Source organism: Mastomys coucha, unplaced genomic scaffold (genome assembly GCF_008632895.1).
Source record: "Mastomys coucha isolate ucsf_1 unplaced genomic scaffold, UCSF_Mcou_1 pScaffold14, whole genome shotgun sequence".
Classification (NCBI taxonomy): domain Eukaryota; kingdom Metazoa; phylum Chordata; class Mammalia; order Rodentia; family Muridae; genus Mastomys; species Mastomys coucha.
In genome coordinates, this window is record NW_022196896.1 from 12,908,273 (window position 1) to 12,917,722 (window position 9,450).

At 44.7% G+C, this 9,450-nt stretch overlaps 1 protein-coding gene across 3 annotated transcripts in view; it reads left to right on the forward strand.

Annotated features, from left to right (window-relative positions):
• The first annotated feature begins 5,033 nt into the window (after positions 1-5,033).
• The window catches only part of Klhl32 (kelch like family member 32), a 231,450-nt gene continuing 227,033 nt past the window's right edge, over positions 5,034-9,450 (forward strand). For 2 of the 3 annotated variants that reach the window (XR_004117737.1, XM_031366485.1), the window contains exon 1: positions 5,034-5,408. The gene's annotated coding sequence lies outside the window, so the exon portion shown is untranslated. Of the gene's footprint in view, positions 5,409-6,421; positions 6,459-9,450 lie in introns of all 3 variants that reach the window. The other variant, XM_031366486.1, reaches the window with a different exon arrangement.

Below are 9,450 nucleotides of genomic sequence, written 5' to 3' on the forward strand. Positions count from 1 at the left end.
TTTCACATTCAAAGAGTTAACTTTAACTACATTTTCCTTAGTATTGTATGTTGCTGTGCTGTTGGTTAATTTCTGATTGCAATGACAAAATACTCAACATAATCAATTTAAAACAGGCAGGACTGGGGTGGGAGAGATGACTCAGTAGTTAAGAGTTCACACCTCTCTTGTCGAAGACCTGAATTTAGTTTCTAGAGCCCACATCCAGAGGCTCCCTATTGCCTGTTAATTCTTGCTCCATGGAATCTAAGGCTCTTTTCTGGCCTTCTCAGACACTGTCAGCCCCTATGTCTCAGAGAAAGGATTTCATTTTTATTTTTGACTCATGGGTTCAGAGGTCACGGTCCTCTGAAACAGCTGTGCTGTTTCTGGGCTCTGGGGAGGCAAAGCATGATGGGGTGGGATATGGAGGAGCAGAGTTGCTCACCTGCTACAGTCAAGAACAGCAAGAAGAACCATGCCTGGGACAAGATAGTCTTCATGGACACTTCCAAATCCAGGATAGTAATCCTTCCAAATCCAGCTCTGCTCAATCTACTGAAGTTTCCAGAACCTCCTGAAATAGCACCACCAGCTGGAGACCAAGTCTTTAACACATGAGCTCGTGGGGACATTTTTATATTCAAAGCATAATACTATCTTTTTAAATCTTGGATAATCTGGTATATGAAAATGTACAATTTATTTTAAGATCTTACTTGCCTTCCTAATGACTGAGACTCCCTCTCGAGTGTTGTTTGTACCTAGTTAGTAGTATAATGAAAATACTTTCCAATTCCCCATTGTATGTCTAGTTGATGGCACCAAATTGGCCTGAAAACAGTAAATGACATTAGGTGCCAGAGAAAATGTAAACCTAGAACATTTTATCAGAGCCCCCAGGGGCCACACTGATTTCAGTGGCCTGCACTGCCACCTGAGACCATAATGATGCTTGTTGTCCAGGCTGCCTCTGAGGATCTGCTCTGGTCCATGGTTTGCAGTTGGTTCATGGCCTGAGCTGTTGCCAGCAACAGTGAGGAGGCTGTGATCTGTGTTCTTGATCACTATGAAGAGCAAGGAGGCTGCTTTTACTGTGATATTTTGACTGAAGATACACAGTCGGGAGGGAGGGACATGGAAGGCTACCATGACAACCCTTATCCTTACCCCTCCCCATGAAAAAAAGTATCAGAAAGCCACTGAAGAGAACTCTTAAAAAGTGTTATGGGGATGGTGAGGTGTGCCTCTCTACAATTAATGGCTTCTAGAGGGGGTGCATGAGGAAAAGGACTAAATTCTTTTCTTCCTTTTTATTCTTTCTTTCCTTCCTCCCTTCCTCCCTCCCCCTCTCTCTCTCTCTTTCTTTCTTTCTTTTTTTCTTTCTTTCTTTCTTTCTTTCTTTCTTTCTTTCTTTCTTTCTTTCTTTCTTTTCTTCCTTTTAAATTCTGATGGCTGCCCCTCTTTCCCTGGTCATCTACTCATACAGTCCCTCCACCTTTCCCCTGCCCCTTCTCCTCCAGGAGGGTGGAGGCCCCCCTGGCTTTCTTCCCACCCTGGCACATCAAGTCACGGCAGGGCTAGGTGCATCCTCTTCCACTAAGGCCAGACAGCTTAGGGGAACAGGATCCACAGGCAGGCAACTGACTTAGGGACAGGCCCCGCTCCAGTTCTTGGGGCACCTGCATGAAGACTGAGCTACACATCTGCTATATATGTGCAATTATGTGTGTGTGTGGGGGGGAGGATAGATCTAGCCTGGGTATGCTCTTTGGTTGGTGGTTAGTTGACTCTGTTGGTCTTTCTGTGGAGTCCTATCCCCTCCAGGCCCCCTAATCCATCCTTCAACTTTTCTATAAGATTCTAGAGCTCCATCCAATGTTTGACTGTGAGTCTCTGCATCTGTTGTTGGGTGGAACCTCTCACAGGAGAGTTATGCTGGGCTCCTGTCTGCACATTCATTAACAGTGTCAGGGATTGGTGCTTGCCCATGGGCGAGCACCCAGTTAGGCCAGTTATTGGTTGGCCATTTCCTCAGTCTCTGTTTTATCTTTCCCTGTGCATTTTCTTGTAGACAGGACAAATTTTGGGTCAAAAGTCTTGTGCATGTGTGATCTACTCTTGCTTCCACTATTTAGTTATATTTAATGATACTTTCTATTTATTCTAAACATATTCTAGTCACTATAGTTAGTTTAAAGTGGTCAGTATAGTCCCTATGGTGAGGAATATGATTTTTATGATTTTTAAGGGAGTGCTTTATTTTTTTAAAAAAAGATATTAAAAGGCACATCATTCAAATGCTTATTGCAATGTTTGGCAATTGTGTGCACACTGCCTTTTAAATATATTATTATTTTAATACACTTTACTTTAGCTATAATTATACCACCTCCTCCTTTGCTTTTCCTCCCTCCAACCTTCCATGTTGCTCCCCACTCTCAAATTGATAGCCTCATTTTTTGATTATTATCATTATACATCTAATACATATGCTCAAATATATGAATGTAACATGCTGAGTCTATTTTTGTCTTTTATGCGTATATGCTTTCTGGGCTGACAACTTTGTACAGGATAACTAATTAGAGAGCTCATCCCTGGGAGAGTTTAGTTCTTCTTTCTGTGGTCATCAGTTGCCTATAGTTCTTTGTCTAGCTCTCCTAGACTTTAGTGGTATATCTCTTGGGCTGACAATACTCCCCATAAGAACCATACATTAAGAGAACCTCTAGAATCAGGCATGAGAACCTTCCCTTCAAGTGACTGGTCAGGGTAATCCAAGTGGCTTCTGTAGGAGTTGTTCTGATGCTGTTTGTATTCAAATGCTAAAGTCTGTACCTAAGATCTGGTTGCCCCTTGATGAGGAGGAGCTCTTCAGGGACAAGGAGATTCTCATGTATGCCAGATGATGCTATGTAACCTTGCTTCCCAAGTCAATTGGTCAATAAAAGGCTAAGGCCTGTGATTAGGCAGTGGATAGAGGTAGATGGGTTTTTCAGTTACCTGGCTAGGGGTAGAGAGAAGAGGGAGAGAAGAAAGGAGACCAAGCAAGAAGGAGGCTGCCATGAAAGGAGATGGACCGTAAACACATGGCCTAGAGAGACAGCAAGTAACAAATGACATATGGCTGGGATATAAGTTAAAATAACTCCCAAACCCGCCCAATCTAGGCTTATAGCTTGTAAATAAAATACCTGGATTGTGTGTCTTTTATCTGGGCTAGCAAGAATGCTTAATTCCCAACGATACAGACATTGCTATTGCCCTTGGATGCCACTTAGAGGTTGCCGAAGGCACCATACAGGGGACTTGGATGATTTGAACTGGATCTTATCATTGAGTCCCCTTTCCGTGTCCTAGCTTTGATAGTATTAGAAAGTCCTTTGCTAGCTTCCAAGGGAGGGAAGCAATTAATAGTCCTACCCAGATGTAATGCCTATGAATCACAATGATCCTCATGGCAAGATATACACCCCATACAGTAGCCAGCACTCACACGCTGTTAGCAACCAACAGCTGTCTAGTTGGACTTAAGGTGCATTCATGGAGGCAGTGGGGGGTTGAGTAAGCAAGCCTGTGCCAGAAACCTACCCAATTACCTGAGGCTGGTGTGGTCACAGGTCTTAGGAGATAATCTACTACTACCTCTTTGCCAAGCCAGCATAATTCCTTAACTGCGTTTAAAACTATCCTTAGGTCTACAAATACGTGTAGGCATACCCCTTAACAAGAAGCATCTTTTTACAGCAAATGAAGACCATCACAGGAAAACATAACTGAGCACAAGGCATAGATTAACAGATCAAGGAACCTCAGCTTCAATGGATACAGCACAGCGCAGCTCCTGCATCTGCAGCTCAGGGGCCATGCAGGCAGAGGCAGACCAAAGATTCTAAGAGCCCAAATACTAGGAAGTTTAGCTTTCCTGGAAATGACTTCATAAACAAAAGACCTTCCAAACAATGACAATATCAGTCAGTAAACCTGCTAAAGCTGAAGATAGAGCAGCTTATGTCTTGACGCCACTGTCAGTCTTTTGAGGTTCAAAATGCTTCCACATTTGATCTTCCAGCATGAAATGAAAAAACAGTTGCTTAAGAAATATTCTAGAGTCTAGCAGTACCCTTCTTTGCAGTCAGGTATAATACTTTTCTCTGCACATACTCTGGTGTCTAGGAGTGCTAAGTCAGCATCCTGAAGTCCAATATGAAAAGTGTGGGATTCAAGCTCGGAGAAAGGCAGGTCTCAGAAGACCAAACACATCTAAAACTCTTGTGGGTCTAAAAGTGGAAAATGATTGTTCAACCACTGGCTGAGTTAAGAACTCAAAAATTGATCTAGGCCCCTCTGCTAGTTCCAGTGTGTGGGAGAACATAAACCTTTCCATTTTGTGGAATTCCTGGATATGTTTTAAGTCTTTCAGTATTTTAATTCACTCATGTCTACTAAGTATTTCTCTCCAATTTCTAGTCTACCACTCTTGACTTCACGTTAGACCAAGGTTTCCAATCCTGAGGTGCAGTATTATTAAAATTATTCATTGTCCATAAAAGGGAGTTTCTCTGCGTGCTTAGAGGAAAGACACAGTGCCCAACAGTTATGCCAAGCCTGGTAATTCAACAACAGTGTCAACGTTTTAGTGCTGATTAGTGATAATCAAATACTCCCTCTTTGCTCTGGTTCGGGACATCAGTCTACCTATGCACGCTATGGTTTCTTACAAAGTTGCTCCACACTTATCCTCAAAGGTACCTGAACAAGAATTCTCAGAAGACCACAACAGGCTATTCTAGGCTAGTGCCTCTGAATAAGTCAGCCGAGTCAGGGACATGGGAGCGCGCTCCGGGGGTGGGAGGGAAGGTGGCACCTGCAGGTTCAGACACTTCCAGCCCTAGGAGGGCTGGGACCAGGATTTACTGTCTGGGCCACAGTAGCAGCAGAGGCCTGCGGGAGTAGCAGGCTGTGCGCGTAACCCGCGACAAGCGGCTCGGGTGCGGGAGCGCGGAGAGGGGGGACTTCCGGGGAGCGCGCGTCTCACCGGGGAACGCGGCGGCGCGGGAGCGCGCACCGGCAGGAGGGCGGAGCGGCTGCGAGGGGCGGCTGGAGGCCGGCTGCTGAGAGCGTAGAGCGGGCCACCTGCGGGGCTGGCTGGCTTTCTCTTTCTGCCGACCCATCCCCGTCCCTCCCCCCCGTCCCTCCCGCAACCAGTTGGAGTTCGGGAGCGCGCTGCCTAGCGCGCACACCGGCTCGCATCCACACACGCCAGAGCGCGCGATCATCAGTGCTGCAGCCCCGGCAGGGCACACGGAGCGGCTGCAGTTTCCCCAGGGTCCAGGGGGAAAGCAGAGCCGCCTTGCCTCGCAGAGAGCCTGGTGCCCGCCGGCCCCCTAGGGTATTAAGCCCAGCAGACTGCTCCCTTCCATCGGGTAAGCCAGTCTCTCTCCTTGTGACGGGTTCGGAATTAGTGTCAGCAGACCCAAGGGAGAGGGTGGGAGGCTGCGGATGAACCAGACCCGGCGAGACCTGGAGTTGCGTTTCAGAGGCTGCAGCCTCTGCTGGCGTTTTCTCTGTCTAGCGGGAGCAATTACTACTCCGGTTACTTATTCTTCCAACCTAGAGTTGCAACCCCCTCCCCCAACCCGGTATGCACTATGCTTCCTGGTTGCCAAGGAGATGTGTTTAAACATCAGCCTTGGGACACATATTGGAAGAGATGACTTCTCAAATCCTTTTTATTTTGATTTTTTTAAAATAGTATGTGCATTGAGGACCTTGTGACAACTTGGCAGTCGTTAATTTGTATTCAGAGAGTGGTTTCATTCAACTTTAAGAAAGTGACAATGTACTATACGTATGCGGTGTTTTTTTTAAGGACCCATCAGATGAGGTTTTCAATGGATTGTGTCTTATATGATAATTTACTACCATTTTGGTGACCTTAAAAGAAATTCAATTTAGAAGCTGCCCTTTCCTTCTATTTCCAGTTCTATTTTGCATTTCACTAGTATTAAATTAACTGTAAGAGCAGATGATTTTTATTGTGGCTTCCATACCGGGAAGCTCTTCTGTTGTAAATTGACCAGAAGGGGAACAGTGGTTGTGAATTTCTAAGATAACAGTATAAATGACATTCACTCACTACAAACAGTGTTTGACATTTCTGTGTCCACTGCAGCCCGTTCTTGAAATTCCACTTTCCAACCTAATTGATTAGAAGTTGTAGCTCCTTTTATATGTTGATATAGGTAGACATGAAGTTCTTGCCCTGACATTCTGTCCTAGAACAACACTCGTGTTAAAATTTTGTTTTCTTCTGGAATACGGAAGAACCCTTTCCTAAAATGAGGCCCATGAAGGACACCAGACACCTGACCTCACAGGAGTCTCTCCTACCTGGACTGATTAGGGTTGATTTTTCTTCTTTCTCTTTTCCTCTCAGATGTTGTGTGAGTGAACGTGAAGACTTCGGAAATGCAGTAATTATACTTTGTGCTGATTCCATTCTCTCATTACAAATAGAATAGCTTAGTGAAGATCCAGCGGCATTCAACAGTTCCTTTTGCTTTCTTTTAATATTGGTTTTCCTACTTCTTGTTAAGTAAGGGTAACATCCGACTTCCTTTAATTTAGATCTTGAGCTTTGTCAAATGACATAGTGACACGGGGGAAGAGGAAGACAAATAATGATGAGTGATAGGCGAAGGGGTTTGTGAGACTCACAGAGCACAGAGTGCACCATGAGGGAGAACAGTGGACATCATGGTGTAGAAAGCACTTCTCAGGAATGCCTTTCTGGAGCATCACGGTCACTATAAAGCCAAACCATCGCTCTGGTGTAGCCAGAGGCACTGAGCTGGGGAGACCTTTTATGAATCCAAGTTTTTCTCATTAAATTTTTTTTTTTGGTGGGGGCATGGGGGTTGACAGGATTAAGGAGAGGTCAAAGCCAGGTGAGAATAATGTACCAGATTTTCAAGGAAAGCAGAAATCCCTGCATATACATATATATTTATGTAAATATATATTTAAAGAGAAATATCTGTGAGAACCACATAAAAATGTATTTGGGCCATCTGTGTCCTCCTGGTACACACACAGTCTTTAAGTACTGAGGTCCTATCCAGTTCTGGGATGTGAATTGCTACATTTGTCATGAAAGTGACAGACATTTTAAGGACTCTAGTCAATGCTCTGCATCTATTCTTTGTTTGTTTGTTTGGTTGGTTGGTTTGGTTTTGGTTTTTTTGAGAGAGGGTCTCTCTACATAGCCCTGGATAACCTGGAACTCACTCTGTAGAGCAGGTTGACCTTGAACTTATCTACTTGGTCTCCCGACTGCTGAAATCAAATGTGTGCACCACTGTACACCCAGCTTTCTGCATCCATTCTTAAGTCAACAGGTCCAGGTTTGTTTCAGAGGTTTCCTGAGTCTATCCCCTGTAATGCCTCAGAGAGGCAGAGTTTAACGTCTACTCATGTTAGCCAGGCAGTGGTGGTGCACACCCTTGAGCCCAGGAGGCAGAGGCAGGAAGCCAACCTTGAGGTCAGCCTGGTCTACAGAGTGAGTTTCAGGACAGCCAAGGCTACACGGAGAACCTCAGTCTCAAAAAACCAAAACCTCTTATTGGTGGAAATTTCGAATATGTTTGAAAGAAAAACATTTATAGTTTGAAATGTCTTAAGCTCCCGGCCTGTTCTTTTCTTGATTCAGGGCTAAGAGGTATATATAAAAAGTCAGCTGAACAGGATTGGCCAATTGCACAGGTCCCAGGAACCAACTGCAGATGAAAAGTATTTGGAACAGTGATGGTGTCTGTACTTCACATAAGAGGCTTCCTTCCCTTGTCAGCTCTCACTAGTCAGCGCCAGCATAGCAGCTGGGTACATGCTGTTTAGTGCTAGGTGTTAGAACTTTCTAGAGTTATTTAACATCTGTAGAGGACATGTATAGGCTGTATGCAAACGCTATGGCCTAAGGGACAAGCAGCCACACACCTTGGATTTGTGGGAGGTCCCAGAACCAGTCTCTGTACTTCTCATTGCAGAAATAGAGTAAAATCTTGCTCAAAAGTGCTGGCTGACAGGAGCCTGATATAGCTGTCTCCTGAGAGGCTCTGCCAGTGCCTGTCCGACTAATAGAGAAGTAGAGGCTCACAGCCATCCTTTGGACTGAGCACAGGGTCCCCAACGAAGGAGCTAGAGAAAGGACCCAAGGAGCTGAAGGGTTTGCAGCCCTTTAGGAGGAACAACAATATGAACTAATTAGTACCCTCAGAGCTCCCAGGGACTAAACTACCAACCAAAGAGTACACATGGGGGGACTCATGGCTCCACCAGCATATGTATAGTAGACGATGGCCAAGTCGGTCATCAATGGGAAGAGAGGCCCTTGGTCCTGTGAAGGTTCTATGCCCCAGTGTAGGGGAATGCCAGGGCCAGGATGTGGGAAAGGGCTGGTGAGCAGGGGGGAGGGAACAGGGTTGCTTTTTTTTTTTTTTCCTGGAGGGGAAACTAGGAGAGGAGATATCATTTGGAATGTAAATAAAGAAAATATTTAATAAATAAAAAAAGGGAGCATTGTAGGTTTTGGAAGCGTACTTTCTACTAAGATATTAGGTAATTATGACATCACAGAATACTGTAAGAGGCTGAAGGGTGTTTTAACAAAGTCCTGAATCCTCTGGAGATTTCATGTCTTCCCGTAGGACTCAGAACCCACATCGTATTGCTTCCAGAGGCGTTGCATTGAGCCCCTTTCTGTGTACACGCTACTTTGCATCAGCCTCCTGCTGGATGCACACTGTCCTCATAAAGTGCTGCCTTATTTTCATTTTATAGATGAAGAACATGAAACTAGAACAATGAAAGGGAAACTTAAGCCCTTACCTTTTCTTTGCTCTTTTCATTCCCTTTGTCCTTAGTTACCTAGTCGAGGTTATAGAATATACATAGTATACATAATTATAAAATTAAAGCAGTTATCTTGTTAACTGTATAGTAGAATTGTACTATCCCAGGCTGGGAATTTGTCTTAGTAATAGAATGTGTAGCATGGTTAAAGCCCTAGGCTTGGCCCACAGCATCAGCCCATCCCTCACAGAGGACTGCATTGAAGCACAGGTATAAAGAAACTTTTTGCCAAGAAAAAAAATCTGACTGTAGGATTAGTTCAGTCCTTCTATGGGAGAGGAATTAAGGCTGTAGTCACTGACTGGGTTTGATTATATAAATGGAGATCTTTTGACCTACTAAAAGGTGAAAGGCTCTCTGCCGGATATTCAAGTTGGAAATATGAGTTAGAGGATAGTCCTAGTAAGAGCCAAAGTGCTAAGCTCATTGTAGATGAAGGACTGGTGAAACACGTGACTAAGATCCAGAAGAGGGAACTGGGATGAAGGCAAGTTGTTGAAAGAGATCAGGAGAGGCGTCAGGGTCAGGGTCAGGGTCAGTCAGGGTCAGGGTCAGGGT